At 33.8% G+C, this 24171-nt stretch overlaps 1 protein-coding gene across 2 annotated transcripts in view; it reads left to right on the top strand.

The window, feature by feature from the left end:
* LOC130814806 (oxysterol-binding protein-related protein 4B-like) overlaps positions 1 to 24171 on the top strand; it is a 988965-nt gene that overhangs the window by 887099 nt on the left and 77695 nt on the right. The gene's annotated exons all lie outside the window — the stretch shown is intronic.

The following is a 24171-nucleotide window of genomic DNA, read 5'->3' as shown; positions in this document are numbered from 1 at the left end:
TCTTACTAAGCAATACCTCAAATTACAGCAATAGCAGTGTACGATGCACTTTCTCATGAAAGTTAATGACAACTTCCAACATGTCTGTATCAATATACTCATGATGGAGCAACCACCAACTATTTCACAAGCATATCGCCTTCTTCTCTAAGAGCAACGTCACAAAGAACTCACCCAAATTTCTACCACTGTACCTGATTCCATGGAATTCATATATGATCGAAAAAATGCTTCTCATCGCATGCATTCTGGTACTAAACATTCAGATCGTCAACCTATTTCGAGTACAAAACGTTTCTCTCGTCATTTTTGTGAGCATTGTAAGATCAATGCTCATTCTCTTGAATGATGCTTTAAGGTTCATGGTTATCCTCCCTCTACTAGACCTGGAAAACTTGTGGCTGCTGCTGTCCACACTACCTCTGATGATGATGCATCCAATGTTGAACATACTGGTTTTCCACAACTCAATTTAACACTATACTTTCTCTTCTTGGCAAGCACAAGAGCTCTACTCTTGATGATTGTCAACTTGTTTCTTCCAATCTTTCCAATACTCCTCATCTAGCAGGTATTTCTTGTCTTATTTCTAAGCATGATTCTACTTTTTGGATCATAGACAGCGGCGCTACGGATCATATGTGCCATTCTCTATCTTTTTTTACCAATATCAAACAGCTCATAGGCTCTAACCATTACATTACTATACTTGATGGCCGAAAATTTTGTGTTACTATGGTTGGTGACATAAAATTACTTGATAATATTCTCCTCACTAATGTTCTTTATGTCCCTCAATTTCATTTTAACCTTGTTTCTGTTCAACGCTTGTGTTCAGATAATAATCTTACTTTACATTTTACTCGCTCTCATTGTTTTGTTCAGGGCCTTTTGATGAAAGAACCTCTGGTCCTTAGTAAAATTTTCCATGGACTTTACTGCACATCAAAGTAAAAACTTACCGATGCCTCTTCTCACTCCCAAGCCACTCTAGCATCCCATGACAATAACAAGACAGCTTCTTCTTTACTATGGCACCTACGCCTAAGACATATTTCTTTACACAAATTAAAGTTAGCTTGTCCCCATCTTGATACAAAACAATTAAAGCATGATGTAATTTGTACAATTTGTCCAAAGGCTAGACAAACAAGATATCCATTTTCTACTAGCTATATCAAGTCCATTGTCCCTTTTCAATTACTCCATATAGATGTGTAGATCCCCTACACTCAAACAACGTACAATTCATGTTCTTATTTTCTCACAATTGTTTATGATTTTACGCATTGTACATGGCTTTTTTTTGATGAAAAATAAATCTGAATCTGTTCTTCATCTTACACATTTTCTTGAATATGTTGCTACACAGTTTAATAGCAAAGTTCAAACAATCTGTTCTGATAATGCTAAGTAACTTTGTGAAGGTTCTATCTTACAATTATACCAATCCAAATGCATTGTTCACCAAAGAAGTTGTAGTGACACGCCGTAACAAAATGACGTTGTTGAACGCAAACCCAAACATTTGTTGGAAGTTGCTCGTGCCCTATATGTTTAGTCCAATGTTCCACTCCGTTATTGGGGTGATTGTGTTCTTTGTGCATGCTATCTTATAATCGCATGCCTCTATCGACACTCAATTTTGTATCCCCTTATGAGAAATTATATGGTCATGGTCCAAGTCTCACTCATCTACGAACCTTTAGTTATCTTTCTTATATTTCTACACTCAAACAAGGCCGAAAAAAATTCCGATCGCGCACCCATCCTTGTGTCTTCTTGGGATACCTATTTGTTCAAAAATCTTATAAAGTGTACAATCTCACTACTCACAAAGTCATTATTTCCAGAGACATTATCTTTCATGAGAAAAATTTCCCTTTTTATTCTGATAATACCCCCCACCAACTCTTTCCCCACAATTTATCTCCCTACTTCTACTAAATTACCCTACCACTTACCTTACTCAACTACTGTACCCACTACGTCCTTATCATTTTTCCAAGACCACACTACTTCCCAAGAAAGTACCACTACCTCTCAAGAAAGTGACTCTCCTTGTAACAGCCCGAGTCTTGATCACCTTTAATAAAATACTTTTTCTGACACAACGAAAGACTTTTGACTAATTACTCGGGTTATTTCAACCTCACACCAAAGGTCTAAGCAAACCAATTAGAGTTTTATAAATAAATACTTCAATGAATTAAATAATTTTATAAAAATTTACACAAATGTCCCTTTTCAAATAAGCTACAAATAAATTTCTTAAATACAAATATTGTTTACAATGAAAATCAAAAATGAAATTCATCTCGAGAGAGAAGTTTCGACCATCCTTCATTGCTCTGCTCTGATATCCAACTAATACTTGTAATGCTCATAAATGCACTATCCCTCAAAGGACAGTTATTTAGAGTGACAACAAGAACTGAGTAGTATCAGCAACCACGACTGAGTAGTACACCAAACAATAAAACCTTTATAGCACCAAAAAGGGACTCCATATAGCACATAGGACTACACATGAGTTAGAACACACGGTGGGAATTGGGTCAGTTATTGTAACACCCCGAGATTTTCTGACGTCATTAACTAATATTTTAATAACTTATGGGGATTTTATAATTATGTTAAATTAATTTAAAAGTAATTTTAATAAACTCATTTCATATACGAATTTAAATATTAACATATATTTATATTAAAAAATATAATTACGATTTCTAAATAAAGACGTTCGAATCAAAATAATTATTTATTAAAATGTGTGAACACTCGAAGGTGAGTTTTCCTAGTTAGGCCTTTCAAGAGGGTGAACCTAGAAAATAAATAAATAAATATAATAATAATAATAATAATAATAATAATAATAATAATAATAATAATAACCATGATAAAAGGGCATGAAACCCTTGTGCAAACCACCAGCCGTCACTCCTCCTTCTTCCCTCTCTTCTCTTTCTTCCTCTTCTCCTTGTGAAGATTCAACGGCACACTCATGGCACCACTCACACCACACGAAAACCGGCTGCTCCTCCCCTTCAATTGGAAGCACCACCGTCTCCCTCCACGAGCAGCAACCAGCCTTCCCCTTCCTCCTAGCGGCAACAAGAGCTGCGTTTTGCCCCAACAACAGCAGCAAGCTGCTATGACGCCAACTACAGCAGCCCACGTAGCCTTACTCGACCATTTTCGTGCTCCACACCACCACAACCACCACCTATACCCTCACCCTTTACTACTCCCCCATTGTAAGCCATATCTTCTATTTTCTCTAATGAATTTTCTAGCTTTTAATTGGAGTTTTATTAAGTGTATTGAGTTTGATGTTGGTTGTGTTGATTTCACTGAATTTTTTTGTGGGGTAAAAATTTGACTGATGAATTAAATATGTTTATGACTTAGGGTTTGAAGTGTAATTTGAAATTATGGGTGATGTGTTGGTTTTGTATTAGTTTCTTTGAATCTTAGTATGGGTATTAATTAAATATGTTATCTTTGAACACGAAGTGACTAGGGTTTGGATTTAGAAATGAAATCACTAATGATGTGTGTTTTATGCTATATTTTGGGTGGTGTGATGATTGATTAAATAACCTTAAAAGTTATTTTGAAACTTAGTCGATTGACTGTTGTTGTCATAATTAGTAATGGTGATGATTGTAGCTGATTATGGAAGTGATTTTGATTGTTAAATTAGGAATAATAGTTGCTGATTGTTGTGGTTTGATTGTTGCGAATTACTAGTACCCTTATTAGGTTGTTGTGGGAGTCATAATGCATAATGTTAGTAAGCCAAGAGCATAATGTCAACTTATCGTCGATGGTTGCTAAAGTTACTAGTCGTGTTTTGATTATAATTTTTTCTAGCTTTGGAGAATGTAACAAATGATATCGCAATTCGATAACTTTAAGATTTGCCATATCGTTGTATAAGTGTTATATTAAAATTGTAAGACTTAGTCGTGATTAGTTATTTTTGGATAACGCGAACCGATATACTCAAAATTAGTTGATGAAAAGGAACGATTCACATATGCTTTTACTTTTTAAATTGGTGAAAAGACTTATGTTGTGTTGAGTTAATGATTTTGATTTGTATTAAATGAGTTGTGTACGTGCTAGAGTAATCGAAAAACTCATGTTGAATAGGTGATAGTGGTTACTTTGGTATTTAGTTGCTATGACAAAGTAGTTAAGGGGATTTACTAGTTTTATTTCTAACTTGTATAGGTTTCCAGTTCATAAGAGAAAAATAGAACCTTAGTTGGGCGAATTTTGTAACTTTGGTCATGCAGTGACGCTTACAGGTACGTACACGCAGTAACTAACCCTTATATGCAATTTCCCTTAAGACATTATTGTTTATTGTGATAATATGTAGTGTATCAAAATTATGAGGTGCTAGTGAGAAAACTTTATATATGAAGGGCCATCGATTATGAAATCCCTGAGCTTAGAATAGTTTAGAGAATGAGAGTGTTAGTAGAAGGCGGGGACCACCCCCTTATTTATTTAAGAATTAGATTATGCCTTAATTGGAGTTAGAATGACTCCTTTATAGGTGAATTTCATATTTTGTTGAGTGGCTCAGTGGGTTTTGGCGTGCTGCTATCCTAGGGCGCTCATTAATAGTCGAAAGTGGAAGTTATTCCCATCTGATAAAGTATTAGATTATGATTAGCTGGCGTGACTCAACTGGATTATGTCCGGTTGATTTAGTAGTCCCCTAGGTGAGGTTCGACGGGACCACCGTAAGGGGGTATGAGCATGCTTGGGTCATTGGGCGCCGGGTGGCCGATACCACCCCTTGACCTAGGTGCTACCATGCGGGCCTTGCAAACCCCAATATGGTGGCCTCTTCACTGGTTTAGTACCTCAGTGTGTTAGTTTTCCCCGAAGGTAGGACCCGAGAGGGTCAGTTGGAGGGGGCATGAGCTCATACTTTGCCATGGGCGCCAAGTGGCCGATAACGCCCTTGGCCGTGTCACTATGCCAGGAAGTAGAGAAAAGATCCACTGATATAAAGTTATTTAGTGATAGAAAGTTTATTCATTGGTTGAAAGTTATTTAATGATAGAAGGTTCATTCTTTGATAGGAAGCTTACACATTGATAGAACGTTTACTCTTTGATAGAGCATCTACTTGTTGATAGAATATTTTATGCTAGTGAGAAGTGTGCCTAAGTTAAGTTACCTCAAGGGTATTACAGATAATGATCACACTTACCTTAAGATAGACATGCTCTATAAGGTTATGTGTTAGGTATTCTATTAATGACTTGGTTGAGTTGATACTATGCATGTTTTGCAAGAGTTTATGTTTTTTAAAGAGGAGCATGAAGACCTGCATTCTACCCAAGAACACATGGTTGGGGTTGGAAAAGACGTAATGAGATCAAGAAGTATAAGTGGACGATAAACGGTTACTATCTGTGCTTGAGTCTTATTAAATCATCTTCTGTTGTTGTATAACATACTGTTATCTAGTAGTTGGCCTTATTATATTTGATGCTAGTTACTGACGTGTACGTGTTTGTGTTTATGTTTGATTGTTGATGACCTTCTATGATTGTCCTGCTATAACACATTAGTCTTTGGTCTTATGTCGAGCAGCAGGAGGATCATAGACAGGCATAGCAGGTATTAGAGCTTCTTTTGCATTGCATTTGGGGAGAGTGATGAGGGCGAAGCATAACCTGTGTCATACCGTTATCTTTCGATTTTATAGCTCTTGTTATCTTTTGTAAACTTTGGTTGTATATGTTTTTTTATGAGGCCTTGTGTCCTCCCTTGTATATTTGTATTTTCGCTGCGTAGTTTATAACTTTGTATGGTTTGAGGAGTTAAGTCATTTTAACGCAAGCGTCGACACTGGAATCACGATCCATGCTTGGCATGTTGATTTGAGAACCCGCCGACGAATCATTCCGCCATGGTGTGAGATTTTAAGGGCAATGATGCCTTAGATTAGTTTAATGCTTGTAGTGTGCTAATTGCTCTACCACATGTTCGATTTTAGAAGAGATGTTGCCGAAATTTTCACTCACCCTTTTAAAGTTAATATTTAACATTTATCCAAATTCTTTTCCTTTTCTTTTATGTAACACCCGAATTTCCTCCTATTCTTTACGGTTTTGATTTCGTTAAGGAGTCGAAAATTCAGGGGTGTTACAGTTATTAAGTCGAGTGTAGAAACTTGCCAGGAATTATACAAGTATAGAAATATATACATTGCAATAAGCAATATGCATAAATAAGTGCATCACAATAAATAATATGCAAGGTATCTTATGTAGTATAGGGAATTCATTTTTATGTTAGATTTATATATATTAAACTTCTGGTTCTTCTGCTTGAGTACAAGGGCGTGACAGTAATGTTACTCGTATTAACTTAACTTGAATCACAATTTAACTTAAAATTTAGTTATACTAAAATATTGGTTGTTTCACTCCTTCCCAAGACAATACTTTATTGCATGACAATTTATGCCCTCCACTTTATTCTTCCCAACCGTCCACACATGCATCTACACCATCTACTTTGTATTTTGCCAATCACACCCATCAAGACCCTTCTTTAATTGTTGACCTATCATCCTACATACTCTGACCTCCTGCTCCCTTCCAAAATCACTCAGAACACATAATCCTCCTCCCATCTTCAAGACTATATATATTTGCAATACCACTATAACGCACTGGTGTAACCTTGTTAATGACAGTGAACTCCCTCTCTCACATTCCTCTTTTCTTACTTCTCATTCCTTATACAAGGAACCCAAAACCTACAATGCAGCTATCAAAGATCCTTTATGGGTACAAGCTATGCAAAATGAGTTACAAGCTCTTGACAACAATAATACTTAGGACATTATTCCATTACTTGTTGGCAAGAAACCCATACACTGTAAATGGGTGTATAAGATCAAATTGAAATCTGATGGTTCTCTTGAACGGTACCAACCCGCTTGGTTGCTAATGGATACACCCAGTAATATGATATTGATTATCAAGAGACATTTTTTCCTGTTGTCAATATGACAACCATTCGTTGTTTAATTGCTCTTGTAGCCTCTAAGAATTGGACTCTCTTCTAATTAGACATCAATAATGCCTTCCTACACGGTGATTTACATGAAGATGTTTACATGACTTTACATCCAGGTCTCCCTCAATCTCCCAATACCATTTGCAAGTAAAAGAAATCTCTTTATGGCCTCAAACAAGCGTCTCGACAGTGGTTTGCTAAACTTAACTTCGAACTACAAAAGCGAGGGTTCTCTCAGTCTCAATATGATTCTTCTCTCTACATCAAGAGTACTGTCTATTCTTTAACTCTTGTCGTCATTTATGTTGATGATATCATTCTAACCGGGTATAATCCTGCTTTAATTGCTGATTTAAAGGCACACTTACATAAGGTTTTTACCATTAAAGATCCTTAGACAATTAAGATTTTTTCTTGGTCTTGAAATTAATTATCTCTTTGATGGTATTACTATGACCCAACAAAAGTTCACTCAGGAACTTTTACGAGATAGTGGTTTTTCATCTTTCAAAATGTTGTTACTCCATTACCTCTAAACCTCAAACTTCAAAAACTAATTCACCTATCTTCTCTGATCCTCAAAATGAGGAAAATTTTCCTACTTAATTTTTGTTTATCTTTTTTTCTAATACCTTTATTCTATTAATTTGATTTTTTTTACCCTTTAAATATTTATATTCGAGCTAAATAAGCCCTAAAACTAAAATATATGTCAATAAAATGATTTCCTAAGGTTGGGTATACCATGAACTTCTGAAATTCGATTTGGCCTATGTGAACAAGTGTTCCCACTATTTTCTTGTGTTTGATCTATTATAATGATTGTGCTGGTTTGTTTCTCAGCCTTTATTTTAGCTGTCATCTTTAATTAATACTCCCTCCTATTTTTCCTATTAACTTTTTAGTTACTATTCAATAATCATTATTAATTTATATTTTATTTTTAATGTATAAGTTAAAATATAGTCAAGTAAGATTTTATTTTATTCGTCACAATGCAAAGATTATTAATATAAAATTTTCATAATTTTTAATCATACACAATTTAAAATATTAAAGATTAAAATATTATCTCGCCAAATGTGAAAAAGATAAATGAGATTAAGTAAGATTGAATATGAGGTAGTAGGAATTAAAATATTTAAAGGCAGCTAAAAAGGAATAGCTTTGTTTCACAACCATTTAGTGTATACACGTTGTTTGAATACACTAGTTGCCCAAAAAACTTTATTTCGTTTAAAAATTTAGTTATAAATAAAATAACACTAATTCTTAAATGAGACTGTTTCACGGTGAGACCATTTTTATTGAGCTGGTCCAATATATTTTTTTGTCTTAAAATAATAACTTAAAACGTTAAAGTGAGCACTTATAATTTTAATATAATTACTTTTTATAGTATTAGAATTATTACTTATTACTCATAATCTTAAAACGATTACTTTTGATCTTAAAGTAATTAATTGAAAAAAATGTGCTACTATATGAACCTGTCTCACGATGAGACGGTCTCATACAATACAGTTAATAAAATAATTAACCTTTAACAGTTCAAAAAGTTGAATAGAATTTGTAAAATTCAAGGTTTTGGTTGAAGTTATATGAATAAAAAAATATTGTATTTGTGTGACTAAAAATATGTAGAAGTGTAATAAGACAAAAAAATTCCTACAATATTAGACATTGTGACTAAAAATGTATAAGGTTGAATCCTTTGCCAAACTATCTCATTCCAATCTTTTACATGGAACACTATCTCTACTTTCCATTTGTGTATAATAAGTCAAAAAAATAAATTCTTATTGCTACCAAATCTTTTGAACAAGAAAATATTGGATGTGGTGAAATAGTCAATTAAATTGACAATATGTATCCATTTTTCAAGTGATGTGCAATGTTTGAATTAGAAATGTCTAAACCTAGCAAGGGTATCTTAATAACTTCTAAAAAGTTAATAACAACAACTGAAGTATAGATAATAGTTGTATGGGAATTTTCATTATAATTAAAAAAATCATAAATTCCTCATGATTGTAAGTTCAATGTTGTAAATAGATAAGAGTGTTGTTTTAATGTATAAAGTATATAGATGTTTGAGAATTCATTTGATAAATATAACGTTGGTAGTGCAATTTGTTAACTAGATAATAATGTTGTTTCAAATTGTTTTAATCATTATACATACTAATGCATATTTTAAAAAATATTGAAAAATAATAAATGTCATATCTCAAGAGGCTTGACAAATAGAATTATTTTAGTGGATGATAGTTGATTATATGCCCAAATTTATTTTACAAGCGCCACCTCATTCCAAACAAGACTATAGAAAATTAAGCCCCACACAACTCTTGAGCAAGCATATTTTAGGCCAAGAGATAGGACTTTAACGAGACACAACGCTATCATACCAAACAACCATACTCTTAATCTTCCTAACCAGTTTCTTCAGCAATAAAAAGATTTGAGCCCAAAAAGAAACCATATCTTAAAGCACACTACTCACCAATTGGACCCTCGCAACACAGGAAATAAAGTGACTAGTCTAATCAAGGATCCTAGGAAGGATTCTATCAACGACGCTTTTGCAATCAACAAATTTGATTCGGCAAGAAGAAAGAGGAGATATAACATCCTTATAAACACTCCCAATAAGCACATCACTCTTAGGCATACTCACAACGAGACCCGAAACAGAAGAAAAATCATCTAATATCCCTTTAACAGTAGTAACAAACTGCACATCAGCCAATCATCCGCAAAAAACAAGTCGATAATCCCAAGCTTCTGACATTTTGGATGAAACTTTATTATTTAATAAAATAATATACTTACTATGTAAAATTTTAAACTTTTCTTAGTTTTTGTGAATATTGACTTATTGAAACATAAATTGAGAATTAAGGAAGTAATATAATTCTATATATCGTAACTAGGCCCGTGCAGTGGCCTAGACCACCATCGTGGCCCGTGATCGACCCTCTATAATAAGGGTTCTATATAGGAAGGGTTTAAAAGGGTTGAGCTGAAAACTAACTTTGTAAAAAGAAAGATAAGGATTAGATAAGGGTTCAAAAAGGATTATAAACGGATTTTAGTAAATAAACATAGATTGGCTGATTGGGCTCTAATAGACCTCTTTCATGACAAACATTTGTACTTCTATAGATAATTAAAAATGTTATGCATAATACAATATTTTCTAATCAATAACCTTAATTTGAAAATCACCATAAAAAGACAATAATAATAATAATAATAATAATAATAATAATAATAATAATAATAATAATAATAATAATAATAATAAAATAAACAAAACTAAAAAACGTTAATTAAAATCATAAAACTCTCCCCCTATCAAATCTTACCACATAGGGGTGATTTGTTAACTTTACAAATCACCGTTATTTACTATGACATCCTCGTGCATAATATACTCATCTGCTAGTTTCACTTTCTCTTTATTAGAATTGATTTTCGGTTTAATTGTCTTGCCTTTCCATTGCTTCATAGTTTGATTAATATAGGTTATAAGAAAATATTCTAGATTACAATCAAGATATTATGATAACAATTAAGGCCTAAATATATGGTAAATCTCTTAGGAAAAGGAAACAAATTGATATTTGCCTAAAATCTCCAAAATTTCCTTAACACCCTCCCTCAAGGTGGAGCATCCGGAGAAAAGATGCCCAACTTGGATAATAAAACATCAAACTGTGACTTGCCAAGCGCTTTTGTGAAGACATCAGCGAGCTGTGTATGTGTGGGAACATAGGAAGGATCGATCAAACCTATAGATACTGCATCACGAACAAAGTGACAATCGACTTCAATATGTTTCGTCCTTTCGTGAAAAACTGGATTTCGAGCAATATGTAAAGCAGACTGACTGTCACAGAACAATTTGATGGCTTTGGGGTGTTGGACGCCCAAACTAAGCAATAGACCTTTCAACCATTTTAATTCACAAGTTATAGCAGCCATGGATCGATATTCGGCTTCCGCAGAACTACGAGAGACAGTATTTTGCTTCTTAGTCTTCCATGAAATAGGTGAATGACCAAGAAAAACCAACCAGCCTGTTAAAGATCGGCGAGTAAGAGGATAGGCTGCCCAATCAGAGTCACACCAGCCCTGCAAGTGAAGATCACTGTCCGATCTCAATAAAATTCCTTGGCCTGGAGTACCCTTCAAGTAGCGTACCACACGTAAGGCCGCCTCCCAATGTTCAGCGCGAGGTTAATGCATAAATTGAGACAAGATATGTACTGAGTAAGCGAGATCTTGTCTAGTAACTGCTAAATAGATCAATCTACCAACAAGCCGTCTATAGGATTCAGGATCAGACAGAAAATCACCTGTAGCTAAACCAAGTTTATGGTTTTGTTCAATCGGGGTCCCGATAGGCTTAGAGCCTAACAATCCAGTTTCAGACAAAATATCGAGAGTATACTTTCTTTGACAAAGAAAGATACCCGTAGCGCTGCGAGCTACTTCAATACCCAAAAAATATTTCAGACTCCCAAGATCCTTCATATGAAAACAGTCTGACAGTTAAGCTTTAAAGGTTTGCAGGGCTGTAGAATCATTCGCAGATAAAATCAGATCATCAACATAAACAAGAACATTTATTTGAATGGAACCACGGGAGTAAGTGAATAAGGAATAATCCGAGTAAGACTGAAGGAACCCGTAATCTTTCAATGCAGATACTAACTTTGCAAACCAACACCGAGGAGCCTGTTTTAACCCATATAAAGACTTTCGTAGACGACATACCTGGGTAGGGGATGATGAGGTAAAACCGGGTGGAAGCTTCATGTATACTTCTTCATCAAGATCGCCATGAAGGAAGGCATTATGAACATCCATCTGATGCAACTCCCAGTTTTTAGAAGCAGCAATAGCAAGAAAGGCCCGAACAGTTACCATTTTAGCAACTGGAGCAAAAGTTTCATTGTAGTCCATCCCTTCGGTTTGATGATTACCGAAAACAACAAGGCGAGATTTAAGACGTTCAATACTCCCATCGGATTTATATTTGATACGATACACCCATTGACTACCAAGAGCCTTCTTACCCGGAGGGAGATCCTCCATAGTCCATGTGCCATTCTTCTCTAAAGCCTGTATTTCATCCTGAATTGAGCGTCTCCATCCTTCATCTTTCATGGCCTCCTTAAACGATCGTGGTTCTTTGCCTGAAATTATAGCTGCAAGAAAATTCCGATAACGTAAAGAATAACTGTTACAATTTACGTAATGTGCTATAGGATATGGAGTACCTGAAGGATGCCCATTGGACGGGACAGATGAAGGAGATGGACTTTTCTGTACAATAGTATGGGTCACATAATCCTTATGCCGAACATTAGGAAACTTGTGTCTGAGACCGCGGCCCAAGGTCATATCGTGGGACTGAGCTATTTGTGAAGAGGTGGACTGATCTGTGGGCTGATCTAGGACAGCAGGCCCAATTTCATTTCGGTTGGGCTGATCTGATGCAGTGGGCTGATCTATGGGCAGAGGCTGCTGAGGAATTGGGCTGAGTTGTGTTTCGGGCTGAATTGTGGGCTGCATGGTAGTTGGGCTTAGGTTTGATTGTGGAATTGAATGTTGTTGAGGTTGGATTTGTGAGTTGGGCGTGAGAGGAGGGTCATTTGTGGAATTGGGCTGTGAAAGAGTTGGGCTAGAAGAGGGTATACAATCAGAAGTGCATTCAGCAAAATCAAAATCCACATAATTATGGAGTGGAACAATGTGTTCGGGAATGATATGTGTAGTGTCCGGATCAAGAAAAGGGAAGACATCCTCAAAAAATTTCACATCTCGAGAGACAAAAAATTGCTTAGAATCCAGATCAAATAATTTCCACCCTTTTTGACCAAATGGATAACCCATGAAAACACACTTTCGACTACGACTAGCAAACTTATCCCCCTTTGTCTTTTGGTTGTGGGCAAAACAGAGACACCCAAAAGTACGAATTGTATCATAAGAAGGTAATTTATCAAAAAGGATTTCAAAGGGTGATTTATTTTGGAGTAAAGGTCTAGGTGTTCGATTAATGAGATGTGCAGCAGTTAAAACACTCTCCCCCAAAAAATAAATAGGTAAGTTTGCTTGAAACCGTAAAGCCCGTGCAACATTTAAAATATGTTTATGTTTTCGTTCAACCTGACCATTCTGTTGTGGTGTCCCAACACAAGAAGTTTGGAATAAAATCCCATTATCATTAAAGTAATCCAGCAAACAATTAAATTCAGTTCCATTGTCACTTTGAACCACTTTAATGTTTTGAGAAAATTGTCTATTTATCATGGCCACAAAGGACATAAACATACTAAATACTTCTGTTTTATCAATCATCAAATAAAGCCAAATGGCTCTGGAGAAGTCATCAACTATAGTCAAAAAATATCTTGCATCACAGGAAGATGGGTGTCGATATGGACCCCATAAATCACAATGAACTTTTTCAAATATTCTGGAGGCTTTATTGTTACTCAAAATGAATTTGTCCCTAGAGTGTTTTGCACGGAAACAAACATCACAAACTTTATTTAAACTACCCTTACTACTAGAAACAGTGGGAAGAAGCTTCACTACATTTTCAGAGGGGTGACCCATCCTTTTGTGCCATAAATCCAAAGTAGAGAATACCGCATTCACCAAGATTTGTTGAGCCTAATTAGTTCCCTCAAAGTAGAAAAGTCCATTCCTCCTAATGCTCGTCCCAATCGGCTCCCTCAATTGGTCCTGTATAACACAATTAGTAGGAGTAAATTGTACAGTACATTTTAAATCATCAATAATTTGCGAGACCGAAATTAAATTGCAACATAATTCCGGAACAAAAAGCACATGTTTAAGAATTAAATTTTCAGATAAACAGACGGATCCTTCCTTTGTTGCGACCACAGATTTTCCATTAGGAAAACCCACCGAGCAAGTGACATTATGAACATCAAACAACCACGAATCGGTACAAGTAACATGTCGGGAAGCTCCCGTATCAATAATCCATAAATTGCAACCAAACTCACCCGTTAATCTATCATCAGATATCTTATTATTACCAATGAAGGAAGCAAGTATCTTCCATTGTTCTGGTGAGAAAACATGCCCAACCTGTTCATTAGTTGAAGGAAGAGAAGAGGTGATATGGCTGCTGGTGCTGAGAGCGTGAGCCATGGCGGAGCCACCACGACCCTTGCCTGCGTTTTGAGGCGGTTTACCACGACCAGCAGTACCTGAATTTCTGGGCTGCAGCTTTGAAGATCCCGGTGGCCACCATTCTGGGTAACCATTCAATTCAAAACATCCGGATCGTTCATGACCCGTTTTCCTACAATGTGAGCAAAATAGCATTGATTTGTCCTGTTTGTCTCGTGGATCTGAGGTTACACCGGCTGTACCTGCGGCCCATATCGGCTGCTTAGATTTGGCCCTTCCTGGTGGCGCTCGAACGGCAAAACCAACAGCATCAAGAGGCTTGTCCTCCGGTAGAGACCGCGTGAGTCGAACCCGTTCATCTTGAACAAGTAATTGATACGCACGATCAAGAGAGGGAAGGGGATCTTGAGACAATATGTTTGCTCGAATTTGTGAGAAATTTTCGGGATATAAGCCCATTAAAAATTGATGGAGTCTTGTATTGTCTCTTCTTTTCGCATGCTCCTCGCCTGCCGTACAAGAAACGCAGCAAGAACAGGTAATTAGGGGTTCATAATTATTCAATTCTTCCCACAAAGATGTTAATTTCCTAAAGTATTGTGCAATTGACATGATTTTCGTTTGCTCACAACGAGCAATTGATGATTTAAGCTGCTGAATTCGAGGTCCATTAACAATGGAAAAACGGGATTTAAGAGTATCCCAGAGCCTTTTGGCATCTTTGTATCTAGAAAGTGTGGTTTTGATTTCGGGATCGATGGTGTTCATGAGCCACGAAATAAGCATTGCTTGAAGAGTATCCCAATCATCTTATGTACAAGGAGATGTGGGTGAAGTAATTTGGCCATTCAAGAAGACAAATTTCCGTCTTGCTTGTAAAGCCATTTAAACATCGTTAGCCCATTCATCATAATTGTCTCCACGGAGTCGAGTCGGAGTGATGAAATCACCGGGCCGATCATGAGGGCCAAGATAATACGGAGAAAAAGAATCAATTTTTGGTGGAGGCGGTGGTGATGGTGGCTGATTTCCAGCCATGGTAGGTCGTGTTCTGGGTTTCTCTTCTTCTTCTTCTGTTTTTTTTTTTTTTTTTTTTTTTTTTTTTTTTTTTTTTAATATGAATCGTAAAATCCTGAGCGACTGATACCATATTAGAATTGATTTTCGGTTTAATTGTCTTGCCTTTCCATTGCTTCATAGTTTGATTAATATAGGTTACAAGAAAATATTCTAGATCACAATCAAGATATTATGATAACAATTAAGGCCTAAATATATGGTAAATCTCTTAGAAAAAGGAAATAAATTGATATTTGCCTAAAATCTCCAAAATTTCCTTAACAGTCTTCGATCATTTTTTTTATCACTTTCTCCTCCATCATTTGAACACTAAAAACTCACCCACAATTCTATACCCTAAAAGTTTCCCAAATCAAAACCCTAACAATTAATTTATTCAATCTCATAACTTGCTCTCTTCAATTTCGGTACTTCACTGCTTCTCTATTTAATGTATTAACAAAATTGGAACATGTGGGGGAAAAAAAGGAAAAAAGGGAAAGAAATAGTGAGAAGGAGAAAAACCCAGAAAGTATCTTGTTGTGTAATTAATTTTTGTCACTAGTTCCACAAAAAGTCGGTAATTCAATTTTGTAAAATAATTTTGTTATACTATAACAAAATTAACAGCGATATAAAATTTAATGACATTAAAAAAATCATTGATTTATAATTTTAGTGTAATAATATTTGGTTTATCTTTTAAGTTTCACAATAAATTGGTTTAGTGATAATTTATTTGGTCTTTAGTGATATATGTAATATTTAATTTCAAAGAAGCCTTGGTTGATTCATTGTCATTTACTTTGGAAAAAAAGTGGCCCTCATCAATTATTGTCATTTATTGTGGATCCAATGTTAAAAAATTTGACTAGTATTGAAAGGAATACAACTTGCAGTTATGTTGTGCGACTATTTTGGATCCTCGATTCAAGTTAAAATTTGTAGAATTTTGTTTAGTGAAAGTGTTTGGGCAAGAAGAAGGTATGGTACGAGTTATCAAAGTATTAGATACTTTGTAATCTAGGCTTATAAGTTACAAGCTTCCACTTCTCATGTAGTTGCTAGCCCTCCTTTATATAGTGGGTTTGATAATTTACAAGATGGTTATGAAAGTTATACTCCGCTATTTTTAAATATTGGAGCTTAAAAATCACGGTTGGACTCATTTTGAAGAGGATCAAGTTCATGTTAATATGGACTTAGATGAGTTGGAACATTGACAACAAAGTGCAAAAAGGTATTCGAAGTTAGCACTATTAGCCCGAGATTTGCTTACCATTCTGGTTAGCTTAGTGGCTTCGAAATCTGCATTTAGTCTTGGGGGGAAAGATTATTTTGTTGAATCGTAGTTCTTTAAAGTCCAATTGAGGAAGAAACAATTGAGAAAATCGATGATGAGGATGAGGATGAGGATGGTGCTCTTCATATTTAGTAATCATGTTTTGGTTAGCATAAATTATGTTTTTGTTCCTATAGAATTGAAATAAATGCTTGCTTCGTATTTTGTGTTCTTATGTATTATCGGAATTGCGATGAGTATGACATTGCTTTATGTGTTGGTGGTTTGCGGTGACTGAAGATAAATAAACTGATGCATGGTGGTGCATCATAATCTACTGGAAAAATAATTCTTAACGCAAATGGTGCTGATGAGGATTCTATATTTAGTACTCCCTCCGAACCAATTTAGTTGTCCCATTTCCTTATTTGGCAAAATATTTTTAGTTGTTCCATTTCTATTTTTATCAATCTTTTTTTACCTAAATATCCTTAGTTCACACAAGTAATTACGAATATACCCCTATATACCTTACTTACCCAACTACCCTTCACTACTTACCCTTCACTACTTACTCTTTTTAATGGACCCCACACCATCCTTAATAACCGTGCCTAAGCAAATAAGACATCTAAATTGATTAGGAGGGAGTATATTACAGTTTGTTTTTATCCACTGGTGATATCAAATTACCAGCAAAACATATATGTGGGCTTGTATTGCATTGGTGCTTCTACTTATTTAAAACATTATATCTAGTACTTTATTTTTTGACTATGTTATTATTTATTAGCCTCTGTTTATTTAAATGCTTTTAGCAGAAATGTCTTCAATAATAGTATTGTATGTATTACTTGCAAAAACAGTAAAAAATAAAAAGTCATATTCATAGCAAATAATTAATTTCAGAAAATTTTAAGATATAAGATAAATGACGAGCGTTATAGGCTTGATCTATTCAAAGCACGTATTTTGTTTTTATAAGGCCCAGCACACCCTGTTTCTACAAGAGTCCAATGTTAAAGTATATTTAACTAACTAGTGCACATATAAATAATCTATAATCTATAAAAACTACTAATGAAGAAATAGGACTGACACGTGTCAGACTCTTAGCGAAAATTTTCCTACTCAATTTTATATTGACGTGGCAGGTGAATTTACAGTGAAAATCATTTTCTAGTATAGTACAATTTAATGCGCATAAGAAGATTTGGTAAGCAGTATTATTTTCGAAGTATTTACCTTGGTATAAGAGATAACTTCTTGATATAGCAAAATAATGAAACATGAGTAAGTTGTAAACCAGTATTATTTTTCAATACTATTTCCAATATTATTTCTAAAATAAATGAGAATAATATCTTGATATAGCAAAATTATTTTTCAAGATTATTTACTAGTTGTAGAATAAATTTATATTCACAATTATACTATCATGCAAATTCATATCATTTTCCTTTAGGATTATTGTTACTTATCTTCTTCATAATCATATTTGCTTAAAAAATTAATTTTATTTAATAATGATTAATTTAACCTATAAATAAATTTTTTAAAAAATAATTATACAAACAGTAATATTTTTTCAACATCTTTAAAATGAGATCAAATTTGTAATATTTTTGACTCTTTTAAAAAAATTCAAAAAAAATCATTCAATTATTCAAAAAAATTAAGCTTTATTATAAAAAATAAATTTATATTAATTTATTAAAAACTTTAAAGTAAATTTATTCATAAAAATATAGTTATGAAAAAAAAATAAATATAAGATCTCACTTGACTATGATTTAGCTAAAAGAGGTCGAAGAGTGAGCCGTTGTTCGTTGAACAACTAATTAACAAGGATAAAGTGACATTAGTCTGAGAACTGAGGTAAAGTGACATAAATTTGCATCTCACTTCATAATTTCACTGTCATGCAATTGCAAATCATTTGTCTACTTTTATATGCTTAAAAAATGATGTTCTATTTACTAAATAGATATTTCACAAAAAAATATTTATATTAAATAAAAATTATACAAAGGGTCTTTTTAAAGAGTTTAAGTTAGTAGTATGCTGCCTACCATAAAAAAAACTTCATTAAAAAACATACTTCAATTTTAAATCAGTATGTCCAACTCTTTTCCCTTGTCAATGGTCCTATACTTCCCACTTCCAATGCAAGTTCACAATTAAGTGTGGTCACTGTAGTGTCATATCGTGTATCTTGGTGTTTTCCACCCTTATATCTATAGTTCTTTTCCTTTCTTTAATTAGCTGCTGAAAGAAAGCTTCATCAAGGTGGATATTTGAAGATCTCGCTGTGCAATGCCTTATCCTATAGGAATTAAGTTAGTTGTATGTTGCCTGCCATAAAAAAACAAGAAATATATTCGAATATGCAATTGTGTAAATACAAAGCTGAAGTAATAACGTTGGTGTAGTATTGAGTTGTAAATATGAACTATCTAGAAAGAGATTTTTATTGGGGGCATTGATTATTGAAGTGATCATACTATTGACCACAAAATATTGTGACAATATGTTGAGAAGTGCAGCAAATATTTAATTTTAAAAAATAAAATAAACAGTTATATGATATCTACATTATATGCTTGTAGTTTTGACAACTATTTTTTCAAACAAAAAAAAAAAAATTTAGTTCATACCCTGCATCCTTGTGCTCTTGATTTTGTCTTTAAATCCTTAAATAACTTTTCATTTATGTTCGAGGGACTAAAAGGCACAATCAAACTCTCACTCAAAAGTATATATGGATGTTCTAAGAATTATGGATTGATGTGGTGGTTGGGAACTTTTCCTTTTATCCTTGTGGCAGAGGTTTAATTCCACCGACTCTAGGAAGACTTAATTTTTTTCTACCTTGCAAGTAGAGATTCTCTAGCCTATCCTAAATAAAAAAGAATATTAATATGGATATGGGAAAAAGATATGGGGTGTTTGGTAAGCAACTAATAACTGTTAGTCGATAGTTAATTTGAGTGGTTGATTTGAACAATAGATTTTATATTTGAACGTTTTGCTTGAAGTAGCTTGTTCAAAAATAGCTGATTCATATTAATAAGCCGACTAATTTACCAAACACTAACATTATATAGTTTGATTACCCAACTTTCTATTTGTGTGTTAAAATAGGCTAAAATTGTCTAATAAACTATTTTACCGAATACGTTTCATGATTTGGATCGTTTTTTAGATCTGTAATGATGGTAGTTTTCAAGGCTTTGTTGGCATTACTTGGGCCTTCTCGGATTGATTTTACTCTCTTACATATTATTGGTTGGTTTTCAAGTAAGACTAAAATAGATTTTGTGCATATTGAGTTAATAATTAAGTATTTGAGTTATCCCAAAAACAAAATAAGTATTTGAGTTACACTTAGATGTATTAGTATATAGTGTGGTCATTTGATCTATAAGTGCAACATATTTTGTGTTTTTTTAGTTAATTTGTTTTTGAATTTGCAATTTGGTTAAAACAATAAATAGTTTGAAATTGATTATATTTTGCTTTACTTTTTAATTCGCAAGAAGATTAGTGAATTATATGACACTGATGTAGATGATAAAGATATTCATCATGGTTCGAGGAAGTTAGGATGAAAAAATGACCTGACTCGACTTGATTCTTACTCCTTCCCATATTCGTTTTTCTCTTTTTGTTTCCTATTATATTATCCATAGCCTTTTTGCTCTCAATTTCATAACAATAAATTTGACACGTCAAGGATTTTAAAAATTAGGCATATCAATGTACAAGTCATTTTATGTCTGCAAAATAGACATTAACCACAAATACAATCAAATATAATTATAAGTGTATGAATGCTAATAGATGATCGAATGCAACAAAAGGGGGGGGTGAATTGTTGTGTATTAGGTTTAAGATTTTTGCCTCTAATTTTTGCGGAATTGTATCAAGTAAAGAACAAAACTTAAACTCAAAAACGAAAAGAAAATTAATAAAAGGAGACAAAGATTTTACGTGGAAACCTTCTTGGCCTAATAAGAAGGAAAAACCACGACCCCCCGGGATTTCAAAATTCTCACTATGTTTTAGGCAATCAATTACAATTACATAAAACAAATATGCTTCACTTGAAGCTTCTCTACTCTAGGCCTATTTCTCTTCTCTTCTTTTTTCCTTCTCTTTCTCTTCTCACGCTTCTCTTGAAGCTTCTCTATTCCCCTAGACTTCCCTTAAGTCTAGTTACAACAAAAACACTCAATTACCCTTACAAGGCCAATTCTTAAGAAGATTAAAATTAAGTAGTTGCTCAAGAAAAATATAATGAATTAATTGGCATTAAAATAACTTTGAATATTTTTCTTAATTGATCTCCCTTAATGGACACTTTTAATGCATACTTCGCTTGAGCGTAGCTTCCCTCGTTTATAAAGGGAAAAGCCATCAGTGCACTCAACCCACGATTTCCATGTAGTGCACTCACCCCATGACTTCCATTTACTTACTTGCTCCCAAAGAAAATTGGGAAGTTATTGAAAGTAGAGGTGGAAAATGACTGCGGTTCTCTTGTACGGTTAATAGTACATGAGTCACTAGGAAGATCCTAAATTATAGGAGACTTGTTCAAAGTAGAGAATAAATCTCTTGGGTGTCCGAATTTATAGGAGACTAATTCAAAGTGAGGAATAAGTCTTCTCCATATTTTTAGGCGTTTAGAAAAAACTTTTTGCCAATTAATAAATTAATTTAATTAAGCAACTAATTAAACTTTTAACCTTTTACATTAACCAAAAATAGAAAACGTAATTTTCGTAACTTCCAGTCAATGTCTTCTTCAGACCTGTATCGTGGGGAACAGCGCACTGTCTCCATCTACAACTTTCGTCAGGACTTTAACTTTAGGAACAGTAAACTGACTTCTAAAGCAATTGTCCAACTTCTTGGATATTTGAGACATGTACAACTTCCACGAACCAAGTCATAGGCTTCATCAACGATTAACAAAATCGAATATTCACCTACAAAACAATCTCTAAAACATGTTTGTTTATTTAGAAGTGAAGTCATCATCAAAACCTAAGAGGCCAACAATAAGTTATGTCTCTTTATAGTATAAAGGCAAAAAAAAGCGAAATGAGTCAAGATTGTATTTGGGTTTTGGCTCAAGTACAACCTAGATGTGATTAGGCCATGACTCAGAACATATTACATGATAGTTTGAGCCATGCTCAACACATTATCGGTGTGTTTGGACCATAGTTAAAAGGCATCTAAATTGTATTTACAATTCTCTAATGAGACGGTTTCTCACCGAGAGCATGTTTATTGGGCTGATTTAATATTTACTTATTGTCTTTAAGTGATTTCTTATAACCTTAAAGTATTCGATTTTTATAGTCTTAGAATGACCAGTTATAAACTTAAAGTGATCAATTAGAGAAATTGATTAATTACATGAAATAATCTCATAGTTAGACAATCTCATACAAGACTTGTGTTGTATTTGGCCTATGAGCCAAACAAAAACGTTTGCTTTGGAGTGTATTTCTTTTCCTTTATTATTTTTTCTGGCTATAAAATGAGGTACTCTTGTGAGAGACGGCCTTTTGTTGAAACAACCTCATAACAAGAAACTTATATGCTACAAATTTATATTATTGGACTATTTAACTTATATATGAGATATATCTCACGGTGATACCGTCTCATACAATTTTTTTTAACGTAATTACATGATATTACAACCAACCTTACCTAAAGGTCTCAAATTGGATAACCCAGAACCATAAGCAATGATTCTTACATTAAGTAAGGCTCAGGGCTGTTCTCTTCGTTTGATCTGATTGGATCTGATCTGAATTTACTAAGGCCTGATCTTCACTCTTATCTGATCTGAATCGTTATGATCTAGTCTGATTTGATATGATCTGGTCTGATCTAATCTGATCTGATATGATTTTATTTGATTTCATAAAGTTATTATTATTATTATTATTATTATTATTATTATTATTATTATTATTATTATTATTATTATTATTATTATTATTATTATTATTATCTAATCAAGAAATTAATTAATTAATATTAATATTATTCAATTAAATAATTAAATAATAAAAATGTCATTAATGTTATTTTAATTATTAAATAATCATGTATATATTATTATTAATTAATCAATATTGTTAATTAATTAATTAATTAATTAATATAATAATATTATTACATTATTTATATTATTAAAATTATTATTTATATATTTATTTATTAATTAATTAATATTTAATTAATTATAATAATAATGATAATAATAATAATAATAATAATAATAATAATAATAATTATTATTATTATTATTATTATTATTATTATTATTATTATTATTATTATTATTGTTATTAATTTGAAATAATAATTAATAACACCTAAAATAATAATAATAATAATAATAATAATAATTATTATTATAATAATAATAATAATAATAATAATAATAATAATAATAATAATAATAATAATAATAGAAGAAAGAACACGCTTTCCCCTCTCTCTCTTGATAGCGATCCTGGTTCCTCATCCAGTATGGGTGGACCCGCCATGACTAGGGGGCTAGGTAGGCCGAGGAAGGAAGCAGCGAAGCTTGTTGAACCACCACAGTTAACCGGTGAACCATCAACACCGTGTAGCAATGACAGCAGATCAGCGATGGAGAAGGAAGAAGCAAACCCTAATTCGCATGAATTGGGGGAAACGAACCCAACACCATCACCTGATACTTTGAAACAGAGCTAGGCATCAATTATTCAAAGCTCATGAAAGGTTGACCGTAGTTAGCCGCAGCTCAATTGAACCAGACTCATGAAGAGGGGCTGTAGCATTTGTCGAATTCAGTTCCAGAACACGGGAATTAGTGCAGCCTTTAGCTTAGATGAACCAGACTAGTAAGCAACATGAAATGGGGCAGCAACAAGTGTCGTTTTCAGCACCAGAACAAGGCAAAAGTGTGCAGCCTTAAGGTATGGTCCCTAACATTGTTAAAATCACCTTTAAGGATATTGAAGATGAAGTCAAATATTGGGAGTCTGCAGTAGTATGCTATGTCATAGGAGCCAATCCCCCATTACATCTTATCGATGGGTATATGAAACGAATATGAAAAGACCTTGATGTGGAGAGAGTTGGTATGGTTAGGAAGGGTGTCTTCATTGTGAGATTGAATGATAAACTAGCTAGACAAAGTTTGTGAGATGAGTGGCATCCTCTTTGACAAGAAGTCTTTCATCATCAAGCCATGGAAAGTCAAGATTTCATTGGAAAAAGAAGACCTATCCACCATCCCAATATGGGTACACTTACCAGCCCTAGCAATGCAATATTGGGGTGAAAGATGTATCAGGAAGATTGCTGGGCTTTTGGGTAATGTTCTTAAAGTAGACAATGCTACCAAGAGTAAGGATAGGTTAATGTATGCTAGAGCCCTAATAGAAATGGACATAAAGAAAATGGCCTACCGGATGAGGTGTTCTTCACAAATGAATATGATGAATTGGTTAAATAAACTATACAATATGACTAGAAACCCAACTGGTGCCACCAATGTCAGCAACTTG

Source organism: Amaranthus tricolor, chromosome 6 (genome assembly GCF_026212465.1).
Source record: "Amaranthus tricolor cultivar Red isolate AtriRed21 chromosome 6, ASM2621246v1, whole genome shotgun sequence".
Taxonomy (NCBI): Eukaryota; Viridiplantae; Streptophyta; class Magnoliopsida; order Caryophyllales; family Amaranthaceae; genus Amaranthus; species Amaranthus tricolor.
Note: the sequence above shows the minus strand (reverse complement) of the source record. Positions and strands in the feature narration are given on the sequence as shown.